The following is a 22,476-nucleotide window of genomic DNA, read 5'->3' as shown; positions in this document are numbered from 1 at the left end:
GTACAAACTTAGGGGGGGTCATTTCCTAAGCATTTTTCCCATAGACCCAGAATGGGATTAAACCTTCAGTAAAAAGTCCTCTTAGACTGGGAGTGTGTTCTGGGACAGAGATTGGAGGGGAAGAGCTGGAACTTGGGGATGGGTGGGCCTTGGAGACTAAGCGGGGACTGAGTGGGAGGAAACGGCTGGAAGACTGGCTGGGGGTATAAGTGGATGGTGTGAGATGGGGGCTTTTGAGGAGGAGGGAGGGATTCAATCTGGAAAAATAAAATGGAGGCAATTCAGAAACGTATGATCAGTCAGGACTGGTGCAAGAATATTTAGCACCCTAGGTGAATCTTTCATCATGGAACCCTCCCCTGCCCCTCCAATTTACCTATTGCTGGCAGCTCCAGCACTGTGCTCCCTCCTACCGGCAGCAATGACTCCAGCACAGTGCTCCCTCCTACCGGCAGCAATGACTCCAACACAGTGCTCTCTCCTATCGGCAGCAATGACTCCAGCACTGTGCTCCCTCCTACCGGCAGCAATGACTCCAGCACAGTGCTCCCTCCTACCGGCAGCAATGACTCCAACACAGTCCTCTCTCCTATCGGCAGCAATGACCCCAGCACTGTGCTCCCTCCTACCAGCAGCAATGATTCCAGCACAGTGCTCCCTCCTACCAGCAGCAATGATTCCAGCACAGTCCTCTCTCCTATCAGCAGCAATGACTCCAGCACAGTGCTCCCTCCTACCAGCAGCAATGATTCCAGCACAGTCCTCCCTCCTACCAGCAGCAATGACACCAGCACAGTGCTCCCTCCTACCAGCAGCAATGATTCCAGCACAGTGCTCCCTCCTACCAGCAGCAATGACTCCAGCACAGTGCTCCCTCCTACCGGCAGCAATGACTCCAACACAGTGCTCCCTCCTACCGGCAGCAATGACTCCAGCACTGTGCTCCCTCCTACCGGCAGCAATGACTCCAGCACTGTGCTCCCCCCTACCGGTAGCAATGACTCCAACACAGTGCTCCCTCCTACCGGCAGCAATGACTCCAACACAGTGCTCCCTCCTACCGGCAGCAATGACTCCAGCACTGTGCTCCCTCCTACCGGCAGCAATGACTCCAACACAGTGCTCTCTCCTATCAGCAGCAATGACTCCAGCACAGTGCTCCCTCCTACCAGCAGGAATGACTCCAGCACAGTGCTCTCTCCTATCAGCAGCAATGACTCCAGCACAGTGCTCCCTCCTACCAGCAGGAATGAATGGAGCACAGTGCTTCCTTCTTTGGCAATATTAGCTCTGGCACAGCACCCCTCTGGGGCTCATGCTGGTTGGATTTTGCTGCTTCACAAATTTTGGCAGTCTAGACGGTTGCCTGGTTTTGCCTAATGGAAGCAGCAGCCCGGCTCAGAGTCCAATAAGTGGTTAAAACAGACATTGATCCAAAACAGAGGGAGCACTGGCCTTGAGAGAGGAGGAACAGGACAGTTGAGCCTGAGTGGGTAAGATGAAGGAGAGAAGGCCTAGAGGGAGAAAGAGAAGGAGGGGAGAGAGAAATGGAAGGATGGAGAAGGGGGAGAAAATGTCTGGAGGGGAGGCACCATTAACAAGTTTCACCCAGCACACTAGAGCCAGCCCTCTGAGTGCATCACACTGCAGGGAAGTAAAGAGCATCACAGGTGTTTCTGTCCCTTCCACCTCAGTGTATCACTCTGCAGGGAACAAGAGGCATACCCTCGGATTTTTCTCCCATTAACAATGTGACACAGTTGGAAGGAACACTTGCAAAGTGGAGTGAAATCTGAGTCCTCGCACGTCGGTAACACCTGGGTTCAAGGCTCAGGGTGCAGTGCACTGTGTGGCCGCAGATTACCACTGCGATGGCTAGGCTAGATGGGGCCATCCTTCATAATTATGCATTTCTCGTTACTAAAATGGTGATACTTGTTTCGGCGTACTTGTTTCAACACAGCGAATCTAAAAAACCACACGCACTGTTCTGGATCCATCCGCACCTGGCTGTGTCAGCAATAGAACAGCTGACTGTCACTATATAAAAGACTTTAAATGAATAAAATAAATAAATAACTGCATTCACTGTGGTGGTGATGACAGTGGGAGTGGACGGGAGCATTTTTATTTTTAAGTGTGCACAGCAATGCAATAGGTGGATGTATTGTTTTAGTAAATTTCTGAACAAATCAATTTCCTGGAGATGCATGATTCTTTTAGATATAAGGTCCTGCGCACTCAACTATTTAGGTCCTTAACCGGAAGTATCGATTACAAGCTGATGTTCTGTTCCGGACCAATTAACATCTATCTGTGTCAGCAATGTAACAGCTGACTGTCACCGACCACATTCCATATGGCGGCGAAAGGAACCGGGAGTGGACAGATGCACTTTCATCCTCTGAAAAAAAGAATAAAGCTTAAACATGCTCCGCACAGCTAATTGAATAGGTGCCCGTATTGTTTCTGCCAATCTTTCAACGTTTATAATCTCTACAAATGAAGATTTCAGTTGATAGCTGAGACTGATGTATCCCATACATTTGTGTGTTTCTCAGAACGCGGCGTTGAAACAAGTACGCCGAAACGAGTATCGCCATTTTAGTAATGGTGGAATTCCAAAGGTCGGCCCCTGCTGCAGCGCATATGAAGCCTGATATCAAGTCGAGCATTCTGTTCATCCTTAAATCATAAAGGGAAGTAACTGTTACACTCTTCCACCTTTTAAATGCAAGTAAAAATATATATAAAACGGAAAGGTACAGGTAGAACGTGGACACTGGGACCCATGATTAAAAATGACCCATGAGTGCTAAATGGTGAATGTAACATAGTAACCAAAGGAGAGGTGTTATGAAGGTCCTCAACTAATCTATAGAAATACTTTGGCGGTGTGTGGGGTTTAAAATAGCATTGTTTGCGAGTGCTTTTGATATTTATAGTATCTACATATGCATTTGCTATAAAGAACCCTGTTTTTCTGTAGTAATTGGGCTAGATGAGGGACAGGGAGGTGTATAAACCTGGAAAGCCCCCTGGCCGATTGTGAGGGTAGCCCAGCAGAGGCCGGTTCCGACTGAGCTGGCAGGAGCAGGAGGAAGCAGCCCGGTGAGATGCAAAGCGTGCTCATGAAATCCCGGCACTGCTATGTAACGAGCACTCCCTGTCTCAAAGAGAATCCAGCCCAGGCCCATCCCCACTGACAGGTAAAAGAAATGGCGCTGACTGGCAGTGCTGCTCATACAAGGGCTCCTCGGCTCTTTTGCTTTGATTATTCCTTTCTCCCTCCTGTGAGGGCGGCTGAGGAGGATTAGCATGGAAAATGTCATGGAAATATCTCTGCTTTCCGTCATAATTAGCATAATTGCAAGAAAGATCAATGGTGGTGAGAAATCTGAGTGGGGGAGGGGGAAGGGGAAGGCACCAGCTTTCTGTCCTGACTACTGGATGCTGGAGTCCTCAGCAAGGTGGGGGGGGGGGGGAGAGGGGAAGCTTACCCTGCGCCCCCCCCCCCCCCAGACAGCTTGGTCATGCTCAGTCATCGGCTCCCAATTATCTCACTGACCCCTGTCATGGCCTAGCCTGCCAGGGAGAAGGGCGAAATAAGATGGTAATGACGGAGAGCAGCGAGCGCTAAATGACAAAGGCCTTGGAGGTAAATGTCTTGATGAACTCCCCTCCTCTATTAATTAGGGGGAGGGAGTTAATATGTCCAGCTGCCAGACCTATGATTAATTGCATAATAAGCTGCAGTCACCTTATAAATTGGGAAGGTCCAGGGCAGGAGATTTTAACCCTTTCCTAGCTCTAGCAAGTCTAGCGAGAAGAGAGAGAGAGAGAGAGATCCATCCAGCAAGGCCCAGATAATGTAGATTGAGGACACCTTGATTAGAAGGACAGGAACAATATTGACTCGTATTGCTTCCAGCCGAAGCTATCTTTATCTTAGAGATGGTAGGTTTTTAGTAGATATTGATCTGTTTGAACATGCATCACATATTGAATAAATAAAGATGGTACACCCATGGCATAAGCATTCTTAGAAGCCTATGCTGGCCCAAGAATGAAATAATTACTGTATTCATTAATATCTCAGCGCTGCAATGATGGACTGTTGACTTCAGGAAGATGGGGCAGAGGGTAGAATGGGGAAGGGGGCAGGGAATTAGAGAAGCAAAAGTTGTACTTTGCACTCTCCATGACCCCGCACTCTCATAAAAAAGACATCAGAAATTTTTTTTAAAGCCTTTGCTAGATACTCTTGTGCAGAGGGTAGTGCTAATGAGTAGAGCACGTTCATATCTCAGTTATAGTAGATACAATGCAGAGTTATGTAGCTGTCTCTTGGTAGCATTTTGTGGTATGTGAGCTCTTATAATGACAGGTCAAACAGATGGTGGACCTGAGGTGGCAAGAAACACAACCGGCACCTCCTCGTGGATAAGCTGTATACACAAGCGGTTTGCTGTTCCAAAAAGGCAAAATCCCGCCCGCACACGCTTTTCCTCACCAGACATCTCTTTCTGGTCCTTGATCTTCTCTATCTGGAGCTCATCCTCCTCCCCAGGTGCATTGGCAGCCCTGCAGAGAGTCAGTTGATTCTGGCACTTTCCATGCAAAGTCCTCCTGCTTTGCACACGGCAGACTCCCTCCAGATTCTCTCTCCCTCTCTGACAGGCCGATGCAATACCATGCGCTGGCCACAGTGCACGGCTCAACTCACGATTGGACGCACATTTTGAACATGTGTCTATAACCCCCGATGCATACCGGAGGTTAGCGCAGGCAAAATGTGTGTCCAAGCGAGCTCGTAGGTAATAGCGCTCAATCATGAGCGCCCATTTAACGCATGCCAATATTGCATCGGCCCGTAAGAGAAAATTCACTTTGTCATTGACTGCCCGGTCAAACATCCTGACCTCAACCTCATGAGGTTTCACTTCAGGGGTGTTTTTGGCCCTTGCCCTACTTAGCCAATTAAAACATTCAAAAGTCACCCAATTCAATATTTATCTTCAAAAAGTCAATCATCCTTTTTTCAGCATATGTTCTCAGTCTCCCCTTTTGCTTTTGTCGTGTCGGTCTTCTCCTGAATTTCTTTTCCTTCTCTATGTGCCTCCTTTTCTACCTGTCTCTTCTGTTGCAACCGTCCCTTTCCGATGGCTTCACTCCACCTACCTTTTTCTCTTTGCACCTCCTCTCGCTATGGGTGGACGCCTGGCTGCAGCGGCATCTGCCCGCCGTCCTCTCCAGCGTCCCCGGACTGGCTTGGGCGCTGCCTCCCGCCATGCTCCACTGGTACCTTAGGGCGTGCGCGCCTTGCGGCCCTCACTCTTATTTCCTACTTGGCGCGAACCTCAGGGACGTCCCCCTGTGATGACGTCACGCTGCCCGGATATTTAAAGCCGACGATGTTTGCTAGCCTTTGAGTTAGCAAGGGGGATTCTTACGGATGGGATTCACTCTCCATACTCAGTTACTCTGCCTCTCCAATTTCCATTGGACTCTTAACGCTAACGGGGTACCCGCTCCTCGGGGGCCACACTTGCTTTTCAGGTCGCTATCAGGAAACCGGTACTCGCTCCTCGAGGGCCCATGTTCCCTGACTCGCTGCCTGCTCCTACCTTCTCTTCTGCCTGGAAGGATTTGCTATCTTCAACACCAGTGAGTACTACCATCTTCACCTCAGAGCTGTTCCCTGGAACCAGGTACTGGCTCCTCAAGGGCCTGCCTCCGTTCCAGCCCTAGTGCCATCTCCTATGTGGAACCGATGTGTGAGTACATTACCTTCAAGCCTCTCAGCTCTCAGGGATCAGGTACTCGCTCCTCGAGGGCCTGCCTCCGTTCCAGCCTTGGTGCCATCTCCTACATGGAACCGCTGTGTGAGTACATTACCTTCAAGCCTCTCAGCTCTCAGGGATCAGGTACTCGCTCCTCGAGGGCCTGCCTCCGTTCCAGCCCTGGTGCCATCTCCTACGTGGAACCGCTGTGTGAGTACATTACCTTCAAGCCTCTCAGCTCTCAGGGATCAGGTACTCACTCCTCGAGGGTCTGCTCTCCCTATCCTGGGACTCTCCATACTGGGGCTTTGTGCATATTCCACTGTACTCATTATTCTCAGTTCTTTCCACTACAGCACTGCAACCGGAAGAGTTGCTGTTCCAGCGCCTGAGGGATACTAGCCCAGCCGGGCTACTTCTGCTGCTCACCACTGCCACCTCTGGTGGCTTCATCACATTGTCTAATAAAAGATCAATCTCTGTGTTTGTGTGTCCTAAGCTGAGCCTGACCTGTGACCCCTCACGGGACTTCCCCCTGTGGGCATGGTCAGCTGCCACAGTGTCCAAGGGTCCACCCAAACCTCACTAATTATAAATCTTCCATGTCCCATCTATCTACTGACCTTCTCTTTCAGATCCTCCTCTCCTGGCTGCTGCAAGCTTTCCCCTGGTTAGGAATGCTCCTTCTCTCTGGTCACCAGTAGTAGCCTGTCATGTAAGATTTTCTGGCTCCATTTCATGCCTCCTAAAAAAAAAAAAAAAAAAAAAAAAAAGGACCTCTATAGAAATCTTCTGAACAAAAGTAAAAGTAATCCCTGCAGCAGCCTATGCCCCTGAACCTAGGAGATTCCATCACTTGTGTCCATCCATAGTCATTCACCAGGCCAAGCACTGAGTAGCTTAGTGGTTAGAGCAATGGGCTACAGACCAGGGTTTGAGTCCTGCTGTCACGCCTTGAGGCCTTGGGCAAGTCACTTTACCCTCCATTGCCTCAGGTACAAAAACTTAGATTGTAAGCCCTCTGGGGATAGGGAAATACCTACAGTACCTGAATGTAATCCACTTTGAAGCGTTGAAAAAAGTGTGAAAAGCGGAATATAAATAAATAAAATTCCCATTCCAACTGATCAAAAAACATACTCTAGAAAATCAGACATGGTGGTAAAGGAGAAAAAAAAAGTCAAGAACAGCATGGCTGATAGAAGTGTCAGTATTCTGTACTACCTTAGAAGAGAGATAAGATCATCGAATACCAAGAGATATAATCAGAGAGCAGGAAAATGTAGCAGAAAGAGTCCCAGTTATCTTGGGGACCACCGAGCTGATTGAAAAAGAGCTTCCAAATGCACCTTGCTATGTTGCCTGTTCACATTACATCGGTGGCCCTTGGCACAATGCGGGAGCCATTTTCAGCTGGAGTAAAGTCTGCAAGGTACATTTTATCCACAAATTTTCAAAGCTAAAATACACGTATAGTTTCACTTTTTCACACCCAGTTACACCTGCTATTTGGTGCGCGCAGTGTTGCAGAAACAATTCCTGTGCGTAGTTTTAAAAATCCAAAAAGTGCTGTGCGCCTATCTCAAGCCTGCCCAGACTCCACCCCCCAGAACGCCTCTCCCCGCGTGTGTATAAATACAGTGCCTAAGTGCGTAACTTCACCCACATATCAGTTGCGCAATTTTCTGAAGGGCCATTTCTGTAGGTGAAGCACTATGTTACACACAGAAATCTCTTTGAAAATTACTTTCTGTGAGTGTAAGACGAGCATTAACAGGAGGGTTGCCGACTTTCACCTGTGAAAATTCCAAACATTCGGATGCTCTGAGTAAAGTTTTAATCGCTAGTGACCTGCCATTTCCATATATGACTGTTATTGCCATCCCCACCCTTAGGAAAACAGGCATTTGATTTGAAGGGGAATCACAAATACCCAACGTTTATTAGGTCGCAAAACTTTGTAATAACTCTTTGTAAACTAAGTTAATTAAAAAAATGTTCTACAGCCTGGAAGGTTTATTCCATTATTTATTTATTAAACACTCATAATGTATTCAAATACATGATATCTTGTGAAGCCATTGGTGTTATACAAATATAAGGGTACCCAAAGGTCCTTTACTAGAAAGCATGGAGACAGAAGGAGAATAACTTTCAAACAAATGCGTGTGGCAGCATATACACGTGTATATGGCCGTGAGCAGATATATGCCATTCATCCTGAATGCGGCCACCCATTTGCTTACTGGGCCCTGCTTAGGGATCATATTACCCCAATATTGAAGTCTTTCCATTGGCTTCCAGTTAGCCAAAGAATGCAATCTATGGGAAGGGCAAGAGTATTTGACAAGTGACTTGGTATCTTCCGCCCCAGTCCTTGTGTTCTGAGGGAGCTCAATTGTTTCTCCTTCTGGAGTCCCTAAAATCAGATTACAGGAAACTAGGACTAGGGCCTTCTTTTGTGTTGGAGATCCAACATGTACAGGATTATAAGATTTTTTTGAAAGTAAGTGGAGGCTTATCTATTCCGTGAAGGTTTTGGTTGAGTTGTTGTAGTTTATATTGCTTTTAAGAACATAAGAACATAAGAAAATGCCATACTGGGTCAGACCAAGGGTCCATCAAGCCCAGCATCCTGTTTCCAACAGTGGCCAATCCAGGCCGTAAGAACCTGGCAAGTACCCAAAAGCTAAGTCCATTCCATGTTACCATTGCTAATGGCAGTAGCTATTCTCTAAGTGAACCTAATAGCAGGTAATGGACTTCTCCTCCAAGAACTTATCCAATCCTTTTTTAAACACAGCTATACTAACTGCACTAACCACATCCTCTGGCAACAAATTCCAGATTTTAATTGTGCGTTGAGTAAAAAAGAACTTTCTCCGATTAGTTTTAAATGTGCCCCATGCTAACTTCATGGAGTGCCCCCTAGTCTTTCTATTATCCGAAAGAGTAAATAACCGATTCACATCTACCCGTTCTAGACCTCTCATAATTTTAAACATCTCTATCATATCCCCCCTCAGCCGTCTCTTCTCCAAGCTGAAAAGTCCTAACCTCTTTAGTCTTTCCTCATAGGGGAGCTGTTCCATTCCCCTTATCATTTTGGTAGCCCTTCTCTGTACCTTCTCCATCGCAATTATATCTTTTTTGAGATGCGGCGACCAGAATTGTACACAGTATTCCAAGGTGCGGTCCCACCATGGAGCGATACAGAGGCATTATGACATTTTCCGTTTTATTCACCATTTCCTTTCTAATAATACCCAACATTCTGTTTGCTTTTTTGACTGCCACAGCACACTGAACCGATGATTTCAATGTTTTATCCACTATGACGCCTAGATCTCTTTCTTGGGTTGTAGCACCTAATATGGAACCCAACATTGTGTAATTATAGCATGGGTTATTTTTCCCTATATGCATCAACTTGCACTTATCCACATTAAATTTCATCTGCCATTTGGATGCCCAATTTTCCAGTCTCGCAAGGTCTTCCTGCAATTTATCACAATCTGCTTGTGATTTAACTACTCTGAACAATTTTGTGTCATCTGCAAATTTGATTATCTCACTCGTCGTATTTCTTTCCAGATCATTTATAAATATATTGAAAAGTAAGGGTCCCAATACAGATCCCTGAGGCACTCCACTGTCCACTCCCTTCCACTGAGAAAATTGTCCATTTAATCCTACTCTCTGTTTCCTGTCTTTTAGCCAGTTTGCAATCCACAAAAGGACATCGCCACCTATCCCATGACTTTTTACTTTTCCTAGAAGCCTCTCATGAGGAACTTTGTCAAACACCTTCTGAAAATCCAAGTATATTACATCTACCGGTTCACCTTTATCCACATGTTTATTAACTCCTTCAAAAAAGTGAAGCAGATTTGTGAGGCAAAGACTTGCCTTGGGTAAAGCCATGCTGACTTTGTTCCATTAAACCATGTCTTTCTATATGTTTTGTGATTTTGATGTTTAGAACACTTTCCACTATTTTCCCTGGCACTGAAGTCAGGCTAACCGGTCTGTAGTTTCCCGGATCGCCCCTGGAGCGCCCCTGGAGCTTTTAATGTGTATGTAAACTTGTAAGCCATTGAGAACAGATGCCTGATAATTGGTTGGGTTAGAAATTACTGTAAATATAGAAATATACAAGTATTTTATAACCATATGTGCGTTTTATAAAATAGGAGTATCTCTACCCCACAATATGCATGCAGATGTATGTTTATGCACAAATACATGCAATGCATTGAAACCACATATATCAATACATTGAACGCGCATACTTTTCCTACCCATTTTAAAAATGTATGCGCATGTATTTTACGTACAAAAGTAAAGTAGGACTTACTGGCATAAGTCGCCAATTTGAAACATGCATGTGTAAATGGATTAGCCAGTTTATCAATTAGTCTACCAGTTTGCCCAGTTCTTCTCCAGGTCATCGAGTCCTTTCTGGTTCTTCAGCCTGATCTCCCCCCAGTTCGCCCAGACCTCTCACCTAGTCAGCGCTACACAATAAACACATTTATTATCACTTCAGATAATTTGCAGGTGTAAAAATACACGAGTAAGCTGCAAATGCGTTTTAAAATAGCAACTTACGTGTATAAGTGTTGGCCCCCATCTTGGAACACCCCTAGACCAACCCTTTTTTCCACGCATATATGCTTCCATTCATATTTTTTTTTATTTTTTATAAAATACGGAATACACAAGTAGAGGCAACTTACATGCATGTATGAAACACAAATTTTACCCCTGCACAGCCCTATTCAACTATGCTAGATGGCTTGAGCACATCCTCCAACCGCAAACTCCACAGCATAATTATGTGTTGTGTGAAAAAATCTTTCCTTCAATTTGTTTTAAATCTACCTCATAGTTTAATGGAGTGTCCCCTCCCTGAGAGAGTAAATAGCTGTTTGTCTGCTCCTCGACTCATGATTTTATAAACTTCTATCATAAGCCTTCTCAGCTGTCTCTTCTCCAAGCTGACATGCCCTAACTGTTTAGTCTTGCTTCATAAGAAAGCCTTTCCATCATATTTAGCATTTTTATTGCTCTTCTCTATACCTTTTCTAGTTCTGCTTTGTCTTTTTTGAGATGGGCGATCAGAACTGAATGCAATACTCAAGGTGCAGTCACACCATAGATCCATATAGGGGCATTACGATAATCTCAGTTTTGTTCTCCATTCCTTTCCAAATGATCTAACATTCTATTTGCTTTTTTAACCGCTGCTGCACACTGAGCTGAGAATTTCAACGTATTGTCCACAGTGACATCAAGATCCTTTTCCTGAATGGTGACTCCTAATATAGAACCCAGCATTGTGTCCCCTTAATTAGGATTATGTTTTCCTATGTGCGTCCATTTGCATTTGTCCACACTGAATTTCATCAGCCATTTAGATGCCCGGTTCTCTAGTCTGGCAAAGTCCCTCTGCAGTTCCTTATAGTCTGCTCTTGTTTTAACTATGCAGCCCCTGCCGCAATATCTTCTGGTACACGGAGCTCCTGTGGGAGGTCATAGGTCAGAGTTACATCCATATTCCTGGGTTCTTCCCGCATAGAAAGGTTGTTTTTTTTCCTGGAGCTCCTCAGTAAACAGTCCTGTAAAAATAACACTCCTCACCGTTGCTGCTGTTGAAAAATGAAATCCTTTACCTGAAAAGACTAGATATTATTTATTTCTGAGTTAGCCATGTCTCTGGCTCTTCCTCCTCCCAGTTCATGTGCCCCTGTTTTATTGTAACTTTTGTTCACTTGTTCTCTCTTCGCCTATTGTTCATGTTGATGTTAATGTTTTTGCACCATTGTTTCTTGTAAACCGATATGATATGATTGGTATCATGAATGTCGGTATAAAAAAGCCCTAAATAATAATAATAATAAAAGTGATTGCAAGAAACCAAAATCAAAGTGAGTGCACTCTGGCTTGCTTTAGTGCATAATCAGTACAGGAAAATAAGGTCCTTTATTTATTTAGTTAGTTAGTTAGTTAGTTTATATACCTTCGTTCCAAGTGAAGATCAGAACGGTTTATAATAGTAACATTTTACATTAAGATATAATACATATTGGTCTAACACATACTATAGTAGAGGAATGGGACAAAGGTTAGAGGCAGAGGGAATCAATTTAGTAATTTACAAGGTTGTAGGGGAGTTGTCATGAGTTACTGTGTATAGGTCAGTCTCAGTCACAGGCACTTTCCTAGCACCTGTTCCTCTGGCTTCAACACCCTCTCTCTCCCTCTCTAGTAGGAATCTGCATTACACTTTAGTAGACAAAGACAGAGGCGTCTTTGGCTGATTCCTTTTTTTCAAACAGCGATCCCTGCTAAGCAGTCTTCCCTCCCACAAGAAATCCCTCTCAGACCGAGTAAGGAGTGTTGAACTTAATTCCCCTCTTCTTAGAGAACCTCGTTCTTGCACCCTCAGGAAAATGTATGCTTATTTATTTAGATTTAGCTCACATCTCTTAATTGGTTGCTCAAGGTGACTTGCATTCAGGTACTCATTTACTAGGGCTTTTTCCCCATTCTGTGCCTACTGGGAAAAAAAATCTTAGTAGAGAAGGCCCTAAGTTGTACCTCAGGCAATGGAGGGAGAAGTGACTTGCCTGAGGTCACAAGGAGCAGCAGTGGGATTTGAACCCTCACTTCCCTGGTTCTCAGCCTGCTGCTCTAACCATGGGGCTTGGGGCTCCTCGTTGCTCTGCTCCTCCCTCCCCAATACCCACAAACACACAAGGTGGTGCTGTAAAACAAGTGACTCCCCCTGGCACATGTCCATGCTGCCTACTGGTATATCAGACCCAGGAGATATGCAACAGTAAGGGAAAATGGCAGACTGGATGGGCCTTGTACTCATTATTTGCTATCATATTCTATGTTTTCTTCCCTAAGGTCCTCTCTGCAAAAGGCATTTAAATCTGGCAAACCCCTCCAGACTCAGGACAATGATCAGATACCGATGTGGTCCCTGCTTGACAATGTGTCCAAGGACAGTGTCAACTTCAGTACAAAAAAAAAAAAAAATTAAATCAAACAGAGCATGGCCTGGCTGAGAGCCAAAGAGCAGCTTCGCGTGCATCATAGAACCATAATGATCAGTCTACCAAGGCTTTAGAAAGACACTTTAATTATAGAATAACCCCAAATACCTTATTCCATAATCTCGGGAAAGGCTAGCACCATTTTTACTGGCTAATTAATGCAAGTGTAATGAGAAACTGCAAAACAAAAAAAAAGAAAAAATACAAAGCTTTCCGTGGGCGTTTAATAGGAGTCTGAATAATTGATTCCGGTAGTGCTACAATATTAATGATGATGGTGACATCAGCTCAGGGGATGGGGGAAGGAGTGTTCATGACTGCCCCCCAGGCTCTATCATAAGCTTTGGCCACCAGTCCTGCCAGGATCAGATTCCTGACTGCAGCACGCTTGTTGGTGTGGCACGAAGTGTGGGGAAGGTGTCCGGTGCTACTGTTTACTCCAAAACATCACGGTTAAAAAAATGAAGGTGATGTGAAGGAGTGGAATGGATGGGGGAAGCAGGATACGTTCAGGGACAGGTCTGACACAGGATTCTAGCACAAAGCCCTAACTTGTCTGCAGAAACGATTAGGATAATATTTACAATATTCATTAGGTCTGGCCTGCTGTATCCCCTACTATTTCAGTATTGAGATCCTCACATGCACACAGCTCTACCAATGCACCTCAGTTCTGAGCTATTCCTGATGTACTGATGCCTCACTCTACTATCCTGCTGTATTGCGTTCTTTCTTAATTTTTTTCCAAATTCAAGTACAAATACAACATAAGAGCACTGTGTTTATATCATAGAATACATAGTAGTAGCGTCATGTTTGTTTTTGACATTAAAACTTTCAAATACAAAGAATATGTAGCAACAGTTCTTGGTCATCAGACAGCCCGTTATCCCAATTAACAGGGAATCAATTCTTCTGGCTGAAGAGGGGGAAAAAAGCAAGAAAAGCATAGAAAAATAGAGAATAAGCAGAAAGCAAGAATAAAATGAACAGCTAACACGGATTAAAGGATGCCAGTTGTAATGCTGGTTACAAACTGTTCCGTGCTTAACCTCTACCTAAACCTTGTGTAAGCCCTACCCATAAAGAACAATGGTATATATTTGTTCGTGCTTTGGTGTGGGACTATTGTGTTTGTACCTTTAAGCCTTGATGATGTCATGCAGTGATGTCTGGTGGTACAAAAGGTGAGACTGGCAGGGAGGGTCTGTTTCTTTCCTCTTTGCTGGTGTAGAAACCAGTGGAGACACCTGTTTCCATGGGAAGAGGTTTCCCTGTCCAGTAAAGCAACACCCACTGAGTCTGGCCCACTATACCATCTGCTTGACCGTTTTCAAAGAACCCCAGTGAAAGGTCTGGACTCCCAACAACTAGTTTCTATTTTATGCATCCTATTTGGATTATAAAACAAAGGCAGCTTCACAGCGGACAGCTGAAAACCCATGCACTCAACAAATAGGAATGATATATGGCTTATTTAGAATGTTATATTAGGACTCAAAGTGGTTGATGCACAGTGATGACTGTATTCTTTCTGTTTCTAACTGTATTGCCACTGCTTTGCTTCCTGCTGCTATAAAACAGAGGCCTATACTGAGGCTACTTCAAGAATGCCTCTAGTAAGACAGTGGATGTATGCATGGCTGAGGCATTCATGCCTTAGGCATTCATTAAACATAAATGAGGAGTTAATTGGGATGATTGGTGAGGAGGCAGAAGCTCATTTATCATAGTGACAACTCTGTCTAGTGCATCTTAGACTAAACAAGTCACATATCAGCTGCCAAAGCACAGCTTTCCGTGTTGCTGCTATATCATCATGTAACCACACTCAAACTGGCCTCATGAATTACCCTGAGGCCAATATGCAGTCGTGAATAAACTTATCCAGCTAACTTATATCTGATGTTCAGTGGTGCGGATAAGCCGCTGAATATACCCGACTATCAGGTAAGTTTATCCTGCTAACCTAAGGCCTGTTTTCAGGCAGGCCTAAAGTTAGCTGACTATCTTAGCCAGGTAAAGCTGAATATTGTGACACTCCCAGAATGCCTCCAGCAGGTTATCTGGCTTTAAGTTCTAGCTGGCTAACTATTTAGCTGGATAACTTTAAGGCATTCTGAGCTTTGTCAGACTAATGATGCTGAATATGGACCTTCCTGGGACTCTTCATTCAAGGCCTCCAGATACAGTGCAATCCTCTGTGCTTCTCGTTTTTACTGAAATCAAAGCTCCCTAGCTCATCCACCTCGCTCCCTCCACATACACACTGTAGGAGGCATGGGCACTCTTTAAAATTACCATCCTTGAGGTCCAGACTCGGTGCATTAAGAAATGTTGAAGGAAAACCAAAACGATTGTCGACATGGTTTAATAGTGAGGTGAAAGAGGCAATTAATGCCAAAAGGACATCATTAAAAAAAAAAAAGGAAAGCAGACCCAAATGAGAAAACAGGGAAGAGCATAAACACTGGCAAGTTAAATGTGAAAAAGTAATTAAGCAGGCTAAGAGAATTTGAAGAGAAGCTTGACACAGAGGTAAAAATAAGAGATAAAAACATTTTCAAGTACACTTGAAACAAAAAGCCTGTGAGGGAGACAGTTGGGTTGCTAGTTGACCAAGGGGTGGTCAGGGAGGACAAGGATATAGCAGAAAACTAAATGAATTCTTTGCCTCTGACTTTACTGAGGATGATATCAGGGTCATTCCCATACTCGGGGCGGTTCTATCATGAGGCAGGGTGAAGCGGTGGCCTCAGGCAGCAGAATTTTGGCGCGGCAAAAATTGCCCCTCCAAAATACCTGTACCACAGCTGCCGCTTCACCCTGCCTCCAAAGTCAAACATCGGAACGGGCAAGGATAAACCAAACCCCTGCTCGATCCGCTCAGTAGCAACCCTGGGCAGCAGGAGTCGTGTTTTTCCCGATGTCATCTCCTGCTGCCTTCGGGAGAAACGTGACGCGTCATCTCCTGCTGTGTGAAACTAGTGACCTAAGAGAGGAGGAGGATGTGGTGGCTGAAAAAAAGGTCTAGGCCTTATGGGCATGTGTGGGTGACTGCCTGTGTGGGTGGGTGACTGCCTGCCTGGGTAGATGGGTAACTGCTTGTGTGTGTGTTGGAGCGGGGTGAGAGGCTGTGTGGGTATAGGAGACCTTGTGTGTGTCGGTGGGGGGGTGGGGGCTGAGAGCCTGTGTGTGGATGTGGATGTGTAACTGCTTGGGTGTGGGTGGGTGAATGAATGGGTGCCTTCCTGGGGTCAGTCTGTGTGAGAATGGGTGGGTGCCTGCCTGGGTGTGTGTGTGTATGTGCAACAATGAATGTGTGCATGCCTGGAGGTTGGGGAGGAGCAGTGTGAGAATGAATGAGAGCTTATGTGGGTGTGTATGAGGGAGCCAGTGAGAGCGTATGTGTGTATGAGAGAATCTGGGGAAGTAAGAGCTTGTGGGTGGGGGGAGAGAGAGGGTCTTAGAACCTGAGAGGGTGTTGGTGTCTGTGAGAGATTGTGGGTGTGTACAAGAGTATGTATGTGTGTGTTTATGAGACAGTGTATGTGTGAGGGGGTGGGGCAGGGGCTGGGCAGGGATGGGATGGGGAGGTGTCATCTCATCCCTTGTCTCAGGCAACAGGTTGCCTTGTGCTGCCGCTGCCAATACTGGAAACATTTTTTGATGGTGATGTCTCTAAGTGACTAGATGGAATCACTGGAGGACAAAATAACTCAGACTGACAGACTAAAGAATAAAAAATCACTGGGACCAGATGGCATTCACCCTAAAGTTCTGAAAGAACTAAAAAATGAAACTGCAGACCTGTCTCTGCTGATTTGCAACCTATCATTTAAAACAATTATAGCACCAGAAGACTGGAGGGTGGCCAATGTGATGCCAGTTTTTAAATAGGGCTCTAGGGGTGATCCGGGAAGCTATAAACTGGTGAGCCTGACATAAGTGCTAGGCAAATGATCAAAGGTATTCATAAAAAGAAAATTATTGACCACATAAATAGACATGGTTTAATGGGAGAGTCACTAGGAAAAGGGAAGACCAAATAATTACTTAAAAAAGATTGCCCACTTAAATGATCATAGATCTATCTTTTTATTTTTTGTTTTATTATTGTATTCAGTTTTTTCATATATTACAGGAAAAATTTTTTTTTATATAAAGTGAACCGCATCAGCAAGCCAGACAGCGTATCTCCTATGAATATGGAGATCTCTCAGTCTTCTCAATCATTTGCAGTCACTTTTATATGCGGTCCATATTTCAAATTGGATTCAAAGAATTAGGCTCGTTCTCCAAAATATACGTTAAGTCGCCACAATTGACGGATATCAGAACACGTTGCAATTTTAAAGGCTTGAGCTGCAAGTGAATGGGCTCAAGCACAGCTGAAGTTTCGCTCGTAAGCTTCTTCAGGAGCCAAAACTTATCAAAAATTGACAAGACCACAGTTTTCTAATAAGCAAGTCGTGGAAGTATGTAAATGAATCGTTGAGTTTGTTGATGGAAAATAAAGTGAAGAGACATTCATCATAACATGACAAACCGAACAATGATAGCTAAAGCCAGAAGAATGCTGGGCTGCATAGAGAGGAATATCGAGTAAGAAAAGGGAAGTGATGATCCCCTTGTACAGGTCCTTGGTTAGGCCTCACCTGGAGTACTGCGCTCAGTATCACAAACGTCAGAGTGTCTTTATCCTCTGACATTTGTGATACCTTTTTCCTCGATGGCTTCAAAAGTTAAAACTATTATTTCACAAAATTGGCATATTTTACAATCTCACGATGAATTTTCACAAATGCCCCTCTGCACCTATATCCGTGGTGCAAACCTTTAAAGATCAACTTGTTTTTACAGACTCCACTCCACGAATTTTGCCCAGGGAACATGGATCCCAACAGGCATGTGGTTATTGTTCGGTTTGTCATGTTATGATGAATGTCTTTTCACTTTATTTTCCATCCACAAACTCAATGATTCATTTACATGCTTCCACGACTTGCTTATCGTCTGTGATATATATCATTCAATGCCCTTGTGAGAAAGTATATGTGGGGAAAACTAAACGGTCTTTGAAGACTAGATTGATCAAATATCGCTCCTGTTTGGCTAACAATCGGATTAATACTCCATTAGTAAGTCACTGCCACGCTTTCTCACATACATTTGATGAATTACAAGTTTGTGTTTTGGAACTTATACGTCCGTCCTGGCGCGGAGGCGACATAACCATCTATTACTCCAGTCTGAACAACGCTGGATACATCGGCTGAACACTGTACAACCTCAGGGGTTAAACGTCACCCTGGACTTACAGGTGTTTCTGTAATGATTTCGGAATCATCGCGAGATGACCTCACTTGTTTCCCATTGGCTACAAGATAGCAAGGCCCGCTTGATTTAAACAGAGTTTGTTTTGCTATCTTGGTTTCTGTCCATTTTGAAATCAAGCAGGAGACTTTTTGGTCCCAAGTAAGGATTCAACACTCTGCTCACCTAGAAAAGCTAAGTATTTAATATCGACGTTACTATTTAATGTTTTTCTTTTTCTGTGCCAGTTTAAGAATCGACAGAAATTGAACATACACAGTAGAAGATTATACCTACAGGCTCTGGAAATTTACTGTTTATTTCTTTCATATCAGACGGAAGTATTAGAAAACTGTGGTCTTGTCGGTTGACAATTTCAATTTTTAATAAGTTTTGGCTCCTGAAGAAGCTTACGAGCGAAACTTCGGCCGTGGTTGAGCCCATTCACCTGCAGCTCAAGCCTTTAAAATTGCAACATGTTCTGATATCCGTCAATTGTGGCGACTTAACGTATATTTTGGAGAACGAGCCTAATTCTTTGAATCCAATTTGAAATATGGACCGCATATAGAAGTGACTGCAAATGATTGAGAAGACCGAGTGATCTCCATATTCATAGGAGATACGCTGTCTGGCTTGCTGATGTGGTTCACTTTATATAAAAAAAAATGTTCCCCATAATATATGAAAAAACTGAATACAATAATAAAACAAAAAATAAAAAAATAGATCTACGATCATTTAAGTGGGCAATCTTTTTTTTTTTTTTTAAGTAATTATTTGGTCCTACTGTTGCAGTTGGACACTGCTGGCGAGATAGTGGACCCTTGGGCTGGCCTACCTAGAGTGACAGGGTAGGCCAGGAGGCGGAGCTACAGGCAGGAGGTGTTCACCCGGGAACCAGGAACCCCCCGGGAGGAGCCCGTAGGGCACTGGGACCTCGGGACTAGGAACAGAGACTGAAAGTCCAATGGTAGAGATAGGCTTAGACCGGGACCAGAGCAAACAGGAAGGGTCGGAAGTCCAAGGTACCCGGGAAGCAGGGGACCGGCTGTACAGGGCCGAGGGCCGGCTGAAGACAGGGCAGCGGGCGGCAGCGGAGTCTGTAGCAAACCGGAGGCTGAAGCAGGCTGTAGGCTGAAGCGGAGTCGGTAGCGAACCGGAGGCTGAAGAAGGCTGTAGGCTGAAGCAGAGTCGGTGGTAACCGGAGACTGAAGCAGGCTGTAGGCTGAAGCGGAAGCAGGCCGGGGTCGGAGGCTGGCTGCAGGCTGAAGCGGAGTCAGAGGCAAACCGGAGTCAGAGGCAGGCAGCAGGCAGAAGTGGAGTCAGAGGCAAATAGGAGTCAGAGGCAAGCAGCAGGCAGAAACGGAGTCAGAGGCAAACCGGAGTCAGAGGCAGGCAGCAGGCAGAAGTGGAGTCAGAGGCAAATAGGAGTCAGAGGCAGGCAGCAGGCAGAAGCGGAGTCAGAGGCAAACCGGAGTCAGAGGCAGGCAGCAGGCTGAAGCGGAGTCGGAAGCAGACCAGAGTCAAAAGCAGGAAACGTGGAGATCACCAGGAACGCAACTAAGAACAACTATGGAGTTGTGAACCTCGTTGCAAGGTGATGAGAGAGAGTTTGAGGCCGGTTATATCGGGGCTTGGGCGTGACGTCAGCAGCACGGGCGGGGCCAGGCTTCCGGGAGTTGAGCGCTCAAGACGGGCGTCCTCGTGCGCGAGACTGACGAGAAGCAGGCACGTAATGGCGGCCGCCACGTGGAGTGAGAGAAGCCCCCGGGGTCCAGAGCGGGCGGAATGCGGAGATTCCTAAGGCGGAGGTAGGCCGGTTTGAGCCCTAAGCGGAGGGAAGTGGTGGAGACCGCAACACTTCCTTTTTCCTAGTATACATTATCTGTGGGATCTCCCTGCTCTTTTTGTTTCATTGTTAATGGGGGAGTCAACAGGGGTTTTTCAAAAGAAGGTCTTGCTTTGAAGGTGTAAATAAACCTGCAGACAAGGGTGTGCTGGTTGAGATAGTGTGTTTGGATTTTCAGAAGATGTTTGACAAAGTCCCTCATGAGAGACTCCGCAGGAGATTGGGAGGTCATGGGATAGGAGGCGGTGTCCTTTTGTGGAATGGTAACTGGATAAAAGACAGAAAACGGTATGCATACGCAGTCAGAAAATGTTTGGCCTTTATTATTTGTTTTGGGAGGTTTTTCAGTTCATTTTCATTTTAGTGTGCACTAAAAATTAAAACCAAACAAAAAAACAAACAAACCCCGAATGCACAGGCCTAGGAAACAGAGGATAGAACTAAATGATCAGTTTTCCAAATGGAAAAAAGTCGTTAGTGGAGTGCTCCAGGGGTCTGTACAGGGACCTGCATTATAAATGAACTGGAGAAAGGAGTGAGGTGTCCCGATTTGCAAATGACACAAAATTGTTTTGAATCATTAGAATAGCAGTGGATTATGATGAACGGCACAAGGACCTTATGTGTCTAGAAGACTGGGCTTCTAAATGGCAGATACAATGTAATGTGGAGAGGTACAAAGTAATGCACGTAGGGAGAAATAATCCCAGTTATGGAGCTGGGTTCTGTGTTAGGAGTCACCACCCAGGAAAAGGACTTCGGAGTCCTTGTGGACAATACCTTGAAATCTTTGGCTCAGTGTGCGGTGGTGGTTAAAAAGTCAAATAGAATGTTAAGAATTATTTGGAAAAGAAAAGAGAACAAAACTGAGAATATCATAATGCCCTTGTATGGATCCATGCTGCGACTGCACCTTGAGTATTGTGTGCAGTTGTGGTCGCCCCCCTCTCAAGAAAGATATAGCGGGCATGGAAAAGGTACAAAGAAGGGTGATAAAACTGATAAAGGGGATGGAGAAACTTCCTTATGTAGAAAAGTTAAACATATTAGGGCTCTTTAGCTTGGAAAAGAAACAAGTGAGAGAGGATATAATTGAAATTTATAGAATCATGAGTGGGGTGGAACAGGTAAATAGGGAATGGTTATCTTCTCTTTCAGGCAAGACTAGGACTAGTAATTGTCAGATTTAAAACAAGTCGCAGGAAGTATTTTTTCACTCAGCGCACAATCAAGCTATGGGATCTGTTGCCAGAGGACGTGGTGAAGGCAACTAACATAGTGCGGTTCAAATGAGGGCTGGACAAGTTCCTGAAGTTATTAGCCAGGTAGACTTTGGGAAAGCCAGCGCTTATTCCTGCGAGTGAGATGCAAGAAATAGATCAACTACTGGGGATCTGGTGGGTACTTGTGACCCGGACTGGCCTCTGTCAGAAAGGGAGGAGGGGAAAAGGGTTAAAAGACAGAAGAGCAGTGAGAGATAGGAGGGAATGGATTGGGAGGAGCGAGAGTGGGAGATTAGAAATTGGTGAGAAGGTAAAACAGCAGAGTCTGAAGACTGAGGGGGTGAAAGGGGGGAGAAGGAGAAGTGAAATCTAGCTATGAGTGGATAGAGAAGAGAAACATTAAGAAAAGATCAATGTAGGGGGTAGATACAGGGAAAGAATGGAGAAAACATGGATTTAAATCTAATTATTTGCCTTTCCAAATCCATGCTGAAGGAGCCTTAGATCCAGGTGCAGGAGATATTTCCCTGCCTCCGCTGGTTTACAGACTAAGGGGGTCATTTTCTAAAGAGTTACCGCAGGAGATAAATTCGCAAATTGCGCTAACAGCCGTTAACGCGATTTGCAAATACAAATTCTTAATTTAGTATTCAGGGGGTGGAGTTGGGGCGGAGTTTATGTAAAGTTATCGTGTGCGGCAAAACAGCTGCAGTGGTAGTGCAGCTCATAGCTACAACCCTTTTATTTGTGATATGTTGTGTGCTACAGGCCGGTAAAGGGTTATCACAGGCTTGGAGAGAGCGAGAGAGAGCCTTCCTATAGTACCTATGCCCTAGACAGGTATTTGTATCCCTATGGGAGGGCCAACTAGTAACTCGAGGTGGGGATTAGGTATGCGCATAGGGGGTTGGGGGCCACTTTCACATTCAACATGAGACCTACGGAAAGAACAGTGGTCTCTAGTGAAGATTTGCTGGCCGTCGGAGTGAGGACACTCACTCCAAGAAGAGATTTGGGCAACGTTCTCTCAACCTAGCCAGCAAATCTTCACTAGAGACCACTGTTCTTTCCGTAGGTCTCATGTTGAATGTGAAAGTGGCCCCCAACCCCCTATGCGCATACCTAATCCCCACCTCGAGTTACTAGGTGGCCCTCCCATAGGGATACAAATACCTGTCTAGGGCATAGGAGCTATAGGAAGGCTCTCTCTCTCACTCTCTCCCTCCCCACCCCCA

Source organism: Rhinatrema bivittatum, chromosome 14 (assembly GCF_901001135.1).
Source record: "Rhinatrema bivittatum chromosome 14, aRhiBiv1.1, whole genome shotgun sequence".
NCBI classification, from domain to species: Eukaryota; Metazoa; Chordata; class Amphibia; order Gymnophiona; family Rhinatrematidae; genus Rhinatrema; species Rhinatrema bivittatum.
The sequence above is the reverse complement of the archived record's forward strand: the minus strand, read 5'-3'. Positions refer to the sequence as shown.